The sequence below is a fragment of the Cimex lectularius genome, unplaced genomic scaffold, assembly GCF_000648675.2.
Source record: "Cimex lectularius strain Harlan isolate CLEC.00 unplaced genomic scaffold, Clec_2.1 scaffold103, whole genome shotgun sequence".
Taxonomy (NCBI): domain Eukaryota; kingdom Metazoa; phylum Arthropoda; class Insecta; order Hemiptera; family Cimicidae; genus Cimex; species Cimex lectularius.
The window spans coordinates 86491-98875 of NW_019392691.1; positions in this window are offsets into that span (position 1 = coordinate 86491).

Consider the following 12385-nt stretch of genomic DNA (forward strand, 5'->3'; position numbering starts at 1 on the left):
TTTGTGGAGTTAAGTCTGGGCATATAGTCCAAATCCACCACTAATTGCCCAGTTGGGAATGTCAACTTTCCTATTGAGATTTCCATTTTGAAAATCCTCGAGGTGATGATGATTGGTCTTTTTTTTCATTATTTTGGTTCATGAAATTCTTTTTGGTTTCTCGCCAATTTTAATGATCGGCCAATATTTTTTATTACAGTAGTATATTCATTAAAAATGGCGGCTCTAGGTGAGTCAGCAACGTGTAAGCTTTTGTGTGGCTGAAGAAGACGAGATGCCGAAACTTGTTTGAAAGACCAAACACCGATCATAGGCAGACCGAAATGGTTTGACATACCTCCTTGTCGGTCAACCAAACATAGTATCACTGTATCAATTTTAAATTTATATTTAGAGTTTCTAATTTCTAGAATATCCATCTGATAAAAAAAAATTTCACATTGGACTTGCACTGGAAAGGACGTATGACCTGATGATCGTATAACCACGATTTAGATTATTAGTACACGTATAAGGCTGTCGTCAGTAAACCTACGTTTCATCACGTTTGACGATCTGTTCAGAAAATCTTATATTACATGGTATTTATTAAAAGATTTTTTAAAGTTTCTACTATCTCTAGTAGCTCTTATTCACCTTCACCATGTAGTGTAGATTGTAGCTAACAGTTCTTTCGACATTTCACCCTCTGGCAAAAAGAGGTAAGTTTGGGGCTCAAGTTGAAACTAAATCTTAATCTAGAGCCTCATCAATATCCATTGTTGTTGGTGTCGAATAAGTCTTTCTTCCTGACCAAGTTGAAATGTCCAAATCAGTCCGGCGTAGTGTACTGGTCAAGATCTCCTTCCCCTAAGTGTCAATGATTTATAGTTCTACCGAGCTGTTTCAGCGGATGTAAATTGTTTTATCCAATAATCTCTCGTAGTTTATAATTCCGTTAAAACCATCATCTCTTTTAAGTCATAAGTTTATGAAAAATTCAGTTCTGATAACAGCCTTATCATACACTTTCTTATACCATTTCGACTTGCTTTTGTTTAATTATAAAAATATTATGTTCATTTTTATAAATCAGAGTTCATGCGTATAGTAAAATAGCCTCAAAGTTATTACATTAATCTGACAGTTATGTTTTACAGTAAGAAACTTTAAAAGTTTAATTTTATAGTAATACTTTTTAGGACCAATGAACAAACTAAAGTATTTATGTTTTTGTGGATTTTATTTTCCATTAGGGCTACATTATGCAGAATACGCCAGAAATATTTGCATATTACTAAATTTTAAAGTACCAGGCTTAATTAAATAATTCAGTTTAATTAAAGGCATTTTTTCACACTAAATATACTAACTTATTCGAGATGCAAATATTGTTTTATCGACACAATTTTAGCTCGTATCTCGCTTTCGTTAATTTTTTCAAATTAAATCAAATAGGAAATTTTCTTCCATAAGGATGCTCCCAAAACCTAAGAAACCAAATCACCTTCCTAGCTCCTACCGACCCATCAGTCTCTTGCCCATTATTGGCAAAATAGTGGAAAAGCTCCTATTGATCCGCTTGTCCAAGGAAATTCCTACAAACACATTTCCCCATCACCAATTCGGCTTTCGTAGTTGCCACTCAACTGTACATCAAGCACATCGCATAATCGACGTTATTTCCACATCCCTTGAGCTAAAACAGTATTGGCCGGGTGTGTTCTTGAATATACACCAGGCCTTTGACCGAGTATGGCTGCAGTGGAAGCTCAAGAACATCCTACCAGCAACCTATTGACTTACACTAAAATCCTATCGTAACGATCCAAGTATCCCACAGAAATTCATTGTCTCCTATCCATCCTATCTAGCAGGTGTCCCACAGGACAGCGTGCTCTTTCCTTTCCTTTATTACCTCAGACCTACCTACGCAACCTAACACTATCACCTTCACTTTTACCGATGATACCGCAATCCTTTCTCCTGATAAAATCCTGTCACAGCTTCCCGTAATCTTCAAAATCATCTAAACATCCTAGAATGCTGGCTCGGTCAGGGGAGAATCAAGATAAACGAAACCAAATCAACAAACATAATATTTACCCTAAACAAGAAATCACTCCCACCAGTAAACGTCAACAATGTTCCCAACTGCGAACCATGTACGATACCTCGGACTCTACCTGGACAAACGACTGACGTGGAACCCTCATACACGACTTAAGCGCACTGACTGTAACATACGATTTTTCATGCTTAAACGACTACTCGATAGACGATCAAACCTCTCACTAACAAACAAAAGAAAACTTTACATTGCCCTCCTGGCCCCCATACGGACTTGAACTTTATGGGACTGCTAAGCGTTCCAACCTCAATCGAGTCCAATTCCTTCAATCTAAAATCTTCAGAACAATAGTCAACGCCCCTTTCTATGTATGCAACCACACCATCCACCGATCTAAAGTCCCTCTTACTACCGAGCTAGCCCAATCCCACTACAAAACGTTCCATTCCAAACTACCCCATCATCCGAACCCTTTCGTCAAAAACCTGTCATCCACCACATAACCTAATAATCCCAACGGAAGAATGAAGCGTCGGTGGCCCCGCGACAACCTTAACACTTGACATTGGTCTCCTAGGACGGAGTCAATCTCGCTCATCGTATTGATGTCCTAACGGCTACCATCACTTGTTCAAGCTTTCATGCAACCGTTAATATGTTTATACGTAAATATTATGTTTTACATGTTGCGTGGAAGAATGCAGTTGTAATTAAACAAATAAAAACTTTTTAAAAAATCTGTGACTGAAATGTCACTTGATCAATGCATCAAATTAAGCCGGGAAATGGGAGAAAAACCGCTGTACAAATACTTTCTGTACCCTATGCACTTCATCGTACACATTGTTTTATTTTTAATATCTTCCAAATTTATCTTTCCTTTTCACCTCATGACATTCAAATCTTTATCACACGAATCCACGAGGACCTAAATAATGCCATTAGCTCCAGGCAGAAGAATATGGTCTCTCTCTCTCTCTCTCTCTCTCTCTCTACATCAATATACATATATATACCTACGGACGAAAACCAAGACCACCGCTGCTTTTTCACCCTGCTGCAAGTCACCTGTACTCAAACAGCACCCGCAAACTCTTGTCACGTCTCTTGTGCTTCCCCGTTCGTTTCGATTATGGCTGTTTGGTCCTCGCTGGACTCAGAGCGAGCTTGTTAACAAACTCAAGAGAACCATGTTCGGTTTATATTTACAATAGCTCTCCAAAGAGATCTCATATGCCTAATGGGAGATATGGCTGTACCCCTCTTACCACAGGTTATATTTCCTTGGCTCTTTCTTCTTTCAAACAATTTTTTCCCATCTCCCTTCTTATTTTTATAATTTCAATCTACTATGTACAGTCACCACACTCCTTCCTTAACCATTTCCAGAAATCTGGCTGTGGCTGGTAGGCTCATGCAAAAAAAAAACCTTTCCATTTTAACTTCGCGACGGTTAATTTTCTGTGTTTCTAACATTTAATTTCCGTTAATTTCCCTCCCTCTTACTTAATTCAATACGTTTAATTAATTAATTTTTCATTACATTTAAATCTTTATTTTTATATACATTTTGTCACGAATTATGCCAAATTTTGTACTTTTCTGTTTTCGAGGGCCTAAAACCCCAGAATAAAATGTATATACTTTTTTCTTCTTCTAAATTTTCCCGTATGCGAGTTTTGTTGTAATGAAAATATTCCAAGAGTAAAAGCCACTTAAGTTGGGTTGGCTAAGAACAGGAAGTAATTTAAGGTCAGTTAGGGCACCCAAGGGCATAAGTCAAAGGGGATGATGACACCCCTGCTGCCTTTTCCTCCTCTTATCTTCAGTGACATTTTAAACAGGGCTCGCCCTTTCGTGTTATTTTTAAATAAATTGGGTTTTAATGGTGTGGTGAAGAGATCTAAAAATTAATTAAAATTTGAGCCAAGGAATTTTTAGCGTAATATTTTTTTAAAATTTATATCATATTCTTTCACATTTTTCGCTTTTTTACTTGTTGGTCATTTACGATCATTTTGTTCTTTCAGGCGTGTTTCGGTGTTGCCAACCTCGAAGAATGACAATAAAGAACAGAATGAAGTGATTTATTATTACGAAATGTTTTGGCGATCTATTGTGAAAATTTCTAAGAACGTGTAGAGATTAGTGACCGTTAATCGATAGATATTCAGATATCGTGAGATGCGGTCGGGTGGGATGTAGGTTTCAGAAAAACATTTTCTTTATCCTGCCAACGTTTCGATCTTTATTGAGATCATCTTCAGGGCTCAAAGTGTTTGTCTTCTGTGCAATTGTGGCACTCTCAACACGATACGCAAGGATGGCACAATTACACAGAAGACAAACACTTTGAGCCCTGAAGATGATCTCAATAAAAGATCGAAACGTTGGCACGATAAATAAAATGTTTTTCTGAAACCTACATCACACCCGACCACATCTCACGATATCTGAATAACTATTTCTAAGAACATTTACATAATTAAAAAATTTATTTTAACTGTTGCTTATCATGACTGATTGATTTATATAGACTCAATTCTACCCACTTGTGTACACTAGTGTGCTATATATACAATTGCTCGTAAGGGCGCAATATATTACACATCACGAATATTACATCTTATATCTACATTCTCTCTAACCAATTAAAACAACTATCACCAAACTTCTTATACCACAATAATAACGTTACAACAACGCAAAAAATCTATATGCTGAAATACCCCAGTTTACTCTGAAAATCGGAAGAGAGGATTCACTGCCGTACTCGAGCACAATTCTCGTATCGGATGGCATTCCTGCTCGCTCGTTGTTTAGAGCCAAGGAATGGCACTATTCAATAAAATGAGATATGATTATCAACCTTTAGCAACATCAGTAGTAACCGAGGTCTGATGCCAGACCACCAAAACACCGTAGTCATATGCTCGGTTCTACACATATACACAAGTGCATATATGGCGCAGGATATACAGGGTGAGTCATTTTTTGACGCACCATTGGAAAATCAACGTGGGTGCGTTTAAATCTGACTCGAGGATTATTTCNTTACATGTGTCTCAAAAAGGAAAAATACATCAAAAGATCTGAGAAATGAAATAAATAAAAAATCTCTTATTTTGTTATTAATACCTGCAATATTATAAGACAGAAATCTAATACAATTCACGTGTAAATCATTATCATTAGAACCTGTTGGAACAGAATTAATATTTTGCCGGCAGACGGTTATTTCTCAAGAATTATTGATATTAGGCGTTGACACTTGTTGGAGAGCAGATGATGGTGGTGAGGCAGAAGTCCTGATGTTGTTCAGAGGTGCAGTCTTAGTGAGAAGACCGTTAATGAAGCCAGAAAGATCGTGACCAACCATTTCTTTCAGCTTTACTGATCCCAAGTCCTGGTTGTAGACTAGACCAACTGAATCATCCCAGGAAAATTGAACATCATTGATGATTAATTTATCTGACCTAACTATAGATTTAATGTTGGTGTTCAATCGACGAATCTCCCAGCGAAGTTGAAATAGGCTACGCCTACACCTGCGTGTGTTAGGTGGATAATCCTGATCCAGTGTGAGCTAAGCAAATAAAAACAAACGAAAAACAAAGCTATAATACAAAAAAAATCTTAATTAATTGTAATATATTAATTGGTCAAGCGGACCATGAAATTAGTGAATTTAATGATTTAAAATGAAGTATACTTAAAGATATCTGAATAAATACTTCACTAAAGCTCTCCGTGGCCATTTCATTTGTCGTCAAAAATCCAATCAGATTACACGACATTTGAAAAATGGCAAAAAGGAGAGAAAATTCAAAAGGTGGGGTTGAGATGGGGAGTTATTGTCCGAGTGGATCGAGGTCACGATAGCTCAAGTGGTAGAGCAGCGGCGTATCTAGCCGAAGATAGTGGGTTCGAATCCCGCTCGTGCCATTGACTTTTTTTATCTCAACTAAAAACCTTAATTAATTATTCAATAATAATGCATCTATAAAGTTATTACCGATTAATAAGCAGCCATCCTTTTTTTATTCATTATTTTATAATTAGAAAATCCATAAACTTTATTATTTTGAAGAATTACTCAATTAATTATACACATAATTAGTTGAGTAATAATTGTATAGTTAAGAATAAGCTGATAAAATAATTAATCACATCAATGTTCCTATTTTTTATTAATTTCACTATGCAATCAGCATATTTTCGTTTACGCTGTAAAGTAATTCGCACAAGATTAATAGCGTTATAACTACCATCGTCCATAATCGATTGTGCCTTCGAAAACCACAATCAATTAAACTATTTCATTACACAAGGAAGGAGCAATTTCAGTCACAACGTTTTTCATTTTATTATGCTTATTTTTCCTGAAAAATTTAGAAATTAATTTACTTACTTTTATATTAAATCTGGGTTTTATCTAAAAACTTTGTCCTTAATATTTACCATCCCTTTTTCTTTTAGACTGTTATGTATAATTAATTGTGACAAATACATTTTCCGAACAGTCTGTCTTTAGGATTTTTCACGTTTTCCACTAATTAATTTTCTGATATTGTTTTTCCTCGAGCTTGTTTATCAAAGGTTTGTATTATAATTATTCATTTGAGAACTCTATAGTCTTATTAATACTTTAATCAATGCTTTTTATTTATTTATTTTTTTTGCATCAACCTCTCAGACTCTTGTTTTATTAATGAGCCCCCTACAGCAACGATGGAGCAATAGCCTCAACTGCGGCGCTAAAAGCTTCGACAATTAATGTACCCTCCTGCTGGAAACTGTGCTTTTACGTTTATTAGTACTCGTGCAAGAAGCTTACGTTGGATGTCCCCCCTTCACGGAGCAAACTCAACCCGCTGTCTTTTTACAACCCAGAGGGTCGGCCAGCGCAGTCCTCGCCACCACCACAACCACCACCTCAAACTCAAACAATCCTGGTTTTAAACTTATTGATTTATTAGAAAAGTACGTTAAAACCTTCAATAAATTCGTATATAATCTGTAAACATTTACCTCCTTCAAGTTAAATAAATAGATATAATTAAATGAGAAATTTAAGTTTAGATATTTTTTCAAACATGATTTCTCTTATATATCTCAATCGTGTGAGGAAATACTAAATTTTATCAGCTTCTATTAATTATATAAATACTCAATTAATTATACACAATTTTTTTCGAAATGAACAATTTGTGTCACAGGCAGGATTCGAACCCTCGACTTTCGGCTCAATAGGCCGCTGCTCTACCACTTGAGCTACCGTGACTTCGATAAAATCGGGTAGTCGAAATGAGAAGTTTGTGGCATGGCGATCGAAGTCACGGTAGCTCAAGTGGTAGAGCAGCGGCGTATTGAGCCGAAAGTCGTGGGTTCGAATCCCGCCTGTGACACAAATTTTTCATTTCGAAAAAAATTGTTTATAATTAATTGCGTGTTAGGAAAATTAAAAAACACATTTTTATCAGATAAGGAAGGTGGGTTAAAAATGTGACATAATGTTTTTGGTGATTTCTCCTCGGCTGTAAGATAAATTTTCACTGTCATAGCTTGCTTAATTTGGTATTTGTTTTTTATATTCCGAACACGATTTCATATCCATTGACGAATGGTTAGTACGGCAATGCACAAACTTGGAACTTTCAATCCTAAATCCGCCTTCATATGTAGTCCCGCACAATGCTATAACACTCATTAGCTTTACAATCCTTACTAAAATGACCATTACATAAGAACTTCAAGCAGATTATAAAATCTTTATGTAAGGTATTGGTTGAGATAAAAAAGTTAGTGTCACGAGCGGGATTCGAACCCACGACCCTCGGCTGGATACGCAGCTGCTCTACCACTTGAGCTATCGTGACCTCGATCCACTCGGACATCAACTTCCTATCTCAACCCGACCTTACGAGTTTTCCCTCCTTTTTGCCATTTTTCAAATGTCGTGTAATCAAGATTCGATTCTCGGCGATAAATGATGGCTTTAGTGAAGTTGAGCTTCATTTTAATTATTAAATCCATTGAATTTCGTGGTCCGATTGTCCAATTAACTTTTTTCAATTAATTAATCTTTATGTAAGATAAAAAATGTGACGATAGCTCATGTGGTAGAGCAGTGGCGTATTTAGCCGAAGGTCGTGGGTTCGAATCCCGCTCGTGACACTCTTTTTGTCTTAACCAATACCTTACATAAAGATTAATTAATTGAAAAAAGTTAATTGGTCAAGCGGACCACGAAATATAATGGATTCACATTATAAAATTTGGATATAATTTTTATATTTATTAGGTTTCGTAGTCCACTTTACCAAATAAATTCTTTTCAATTAAGGTTTTGGTTGAGATAAAAAGTGAATTTCACAAGCGGGATTTGAACCACAACCTTCGGCTAAATACACCGCTGCACTACCACTTGAGCTGAAGTCACGATGTACCTTGTATAATTTTTCTAAAAAAAACGCAAAAATTTGAAATTAGACTAAAAGATATTAAATACGTATTTTTTTATAGCGTCATTGGTTCAAAAGAAATTCACCCGGGCCATCTAAAAAGGACACCCTGTGTAACTAATTTTATGGATCACCTGCTTTTTCCTTCTTTAAGCTTTGTATGCAAACTTGAAAAGGACCGAGATCATTTGGAATTCAGAGTTTTATGTTATAGCATTCGTGATTTTAATTTTTAACTGCGGACTATTGTTTCTAGATTAACTCATTTCTGAGGTCGAAGGAATTTTTTAAACTCGTCATTTCCAGATCCATTAACGCTTTGTCGGACGGAATACTTCCAATTTTTGCCATCATCGCTATGGCTAATAAGAGTTAATTAAACTAAGAAAAGTAAACTAATTTCTTTAGAAAATTAAACAAAAATAAATAAAAATGAGTAAAAATTAATTGAAATAGTTTTTAACAAACGATTCTACTTATCGTTCTCGGAAACATTATGATAAAAATCTTTATTCAGAAGACACCCCAAAAGTATGAGTAACTATCCATTACCGTGAGGTTTTTCTGTATGTATCGAGTTATTAATTAAACTAGAGTTAAAATTATTTCTTTACAAAATTAAACAAAAATAAATGAAAATGAGTAAAAATTAATTGAAATAGTTAATGGTATTAAGTTAGAACGAAACATTAAAAATACACTTTTGATAATTAAAAAAGAGGTGGTGGAGGATATAACTCTGTTTATAATTGTAATATTGGCAATTATTAATTAATTTAAAAAGAGGAGTTTTATATGATTCCGCACGGGATAATTTCGGAGACGGTGGAAATAGTATTCTGTAGGTCCCTCGTGTTTGCTGTCTCCATGGGCACTAAATCCCGGAACAGTGGATAAATATTTGATATCCATATAATAAACGGAGAAGTAGGTAAAGTATGTAGAAGTAACATAATGTTTCTCATTGGGATCCGGCTGTTTCAATATATTCCCAAGAATGTTAATTTAAAAAAACTTGATTTGTGTTTAATGTAGAAACAATGTTTCCCTATGATTATTTGGAGATCGTAAGATGCGGTCTGTTGTGATATAAAAATTGTCTAAATATTACAAATATATGTAGGATGTGAAAAAAATATGAATTTATACAATGCTAGAAATTTTACATTCAATCAAAGTATTTGTACTCATTCAAAGTGTTTGTTTTCTGTGCAAATGTTTCATTCTTGTCTGTTGAGAGTGCCAATGAAATATTGATGTTTTATGTTTATATACGTTGGATTTTTAAAGCGGGGGGGAAGGAAGTCGGGATAGAAGACATTTGTTATATGAGGAGTCGGCTTCTTTGTGGTGAACTAATTCAACAATGGGAAAAAATTGGTAATGGTTCGGCCTGATTAGCCTTTCAGGATTATATAGACGGGGATAATTAGAGAAAGGAAAGCCAAATTGTTGAAGAATTACACTATGTAGACATGTTTGATGTGTGTAATGTGATGATTGTTTTATATGTTGTATTATGTTTTTGTGTGATGATGATATATGTATGTTATCGATATTGAAATTGATTAATGATATTAGCGTAGCTGTGACTGATTTTGCATGTAACTGTTCTGTAATTGATGCTGTGTTTATCTCTCTTGATGTAAACCATTTCTAGAAAGTTAAGTTTATGTTTATTTTGTTCTGTGTGTAATATTTTTGGATTGTTGAAGTCGAAAGTCTATTGGTGTTCAAAACGTTGGGTAGCCAGTGCTGTAGGATTGGGTTCTTTGGTTTTTTTGCAATCATAGATATGTTGCTTTACTCTCTTATCCAAATATTTGGATGTAATACCGATGTAAGTTGCCGGACAATTTAAACAATTGTCACTCTCAACACGACACGCAAGAATGGCACCATTACACAGAAGACAAACACTTTGAGCCCTGAAGATTATCTCAATAAAGATCGAAACTTTAGCACGATAAAGAAAATGTTTTTCTGAAACCAGACCGCATCTCACGATTTCTGAATAATTAAACAATTGATTTTGTAAATTACGTCAGATTTATTTCTTCCGGTCTTTAATTTTGGAAAAGGGTGTGTTAATATAGCTTTATAGTTTTTGAAAGATATTTTAAAGTTGTCAGAAGAGAGAAATGCGTTTAATTTATGTGATAGGCCGTGAATGTATGGCATGGTAATGTATGTTGTCTGTATTTGGTAGATTTAATGTAGTATTATTAGTAATAGTCGATAGAGTAGTTGTTGATTATGTGTTTAAGGTATCATTGTTATGGAGGATATGTGTGTACATCTTTATGTTCTTGTGGTGATGTGATTCAAGGCTTAGGGTAATAATTCTGTGAAGTAGCACTTTGGCCGTGGTTATTATTGTATAAAGAGGATGGTGTGATGTAAAGTTGAGGTAGCGATCTGTGTTTCTTGGTTTTTGATACAAATCTATGATTAATGTACCATCTGGTTGTTTTATTACGAGTGTATCTAAAAATGGTATTGTTTTGTTGTTAAATATATCTAATGTATTTGAATTTGATCTGAGAGAACTGCTGTTAATATGTCATCTGCGTATTTAGTTAGGAAGGGTAATGTGAAAGGAAGTTGTGGTATTACTGTGCTTAATAGATGTGTCATAATTATTTCTGCAAGTATCGGACCTAGTTTGACAATTAAAACAATTGATTTTGTAAATTACGTCAGATTTATTTGTTACTGGTGTGGGATCTTTAGTTTAAGAAAAAAGTGTGTGAATTGTTTCTTTCTATCTATTCTCTGATTGCAAAAAACCAATCATTACATTCCATGCATCAAACAATTATACATAGTCTAATTTTTCAACAATTTGGCTTTCCTTTCCCTAATTATCCCCGTCTATATAATCCTGAAAGGATAATCTGGTCGAACCATTACCCACGTTTTTTCCCATTGTCGGCTCCTTTCACCTCAAAGAAGCCGACACCTCATATAAATGTATTTCTATCCCGACTTCCTTCCCCTCACCTTCAAAATCCAACGTGTATAAACATAAAACATTAATATCCCACTGGCACTCTCAACACGACACTCAAGTATGGCACAATTACGCAGAAAACAAACACTTTGAGTGAGTACAAATACTTTGATCGAATCTAAAATTTCTAGCATTGTATAAATTCATATTATTTCACATCCTCCATGTATTTGTAAAATTTAAACAATGTTTATAAATCCTAAGCCCTGAAGATGATCTCAATAAAGGTCGAAACGTTGGCACGACAAAGAAAATGTTTTTTTTACAATCTACGTCACACCAGACTGCATCTCACGATCTCCGAATAATCATTAACTAACTGTCACTAAGCACCACACTTCTTTGGGATATTTTTGGTCCAAGATAAGAAACTAGAGTGTTAGTAGAATATTTTACTATTTCGAGAAGGTTTCTACGTCGCTAAAATTGAGTGATTTGTAGTTTTTTAACCCTAACAAACCAGACCTTTGTTACAATTATTTCGAATTTTTATTTTACTCCAAGTGAATTCGTTCGATTTTACTTTTGGCCTCTCCTTGCCAAACAGGACAGGGCTGTAGATTATTGTTTCGTTAATAGGCTTTTATGGTTTAATAAATGTAATTGTTATATGTAAACAATGTTTATAAATCCCAGGCCCTGAAGATGATCTCAGTAAAGATAGAAAAGTTGGCACGATAAAGAAAATGTTTTTTTAAACCTTCTTCACACCAGACGAACTCACGATCTCCAAATAATAATTAACTAAAGGTCACTTAACATCACACGTTTACCTATGTTAACATTTCCATGATTTCCCTTATACTTTTCATCGTATTAAATTGAAACAAACACATCCTTACATTTTATATACAGTGT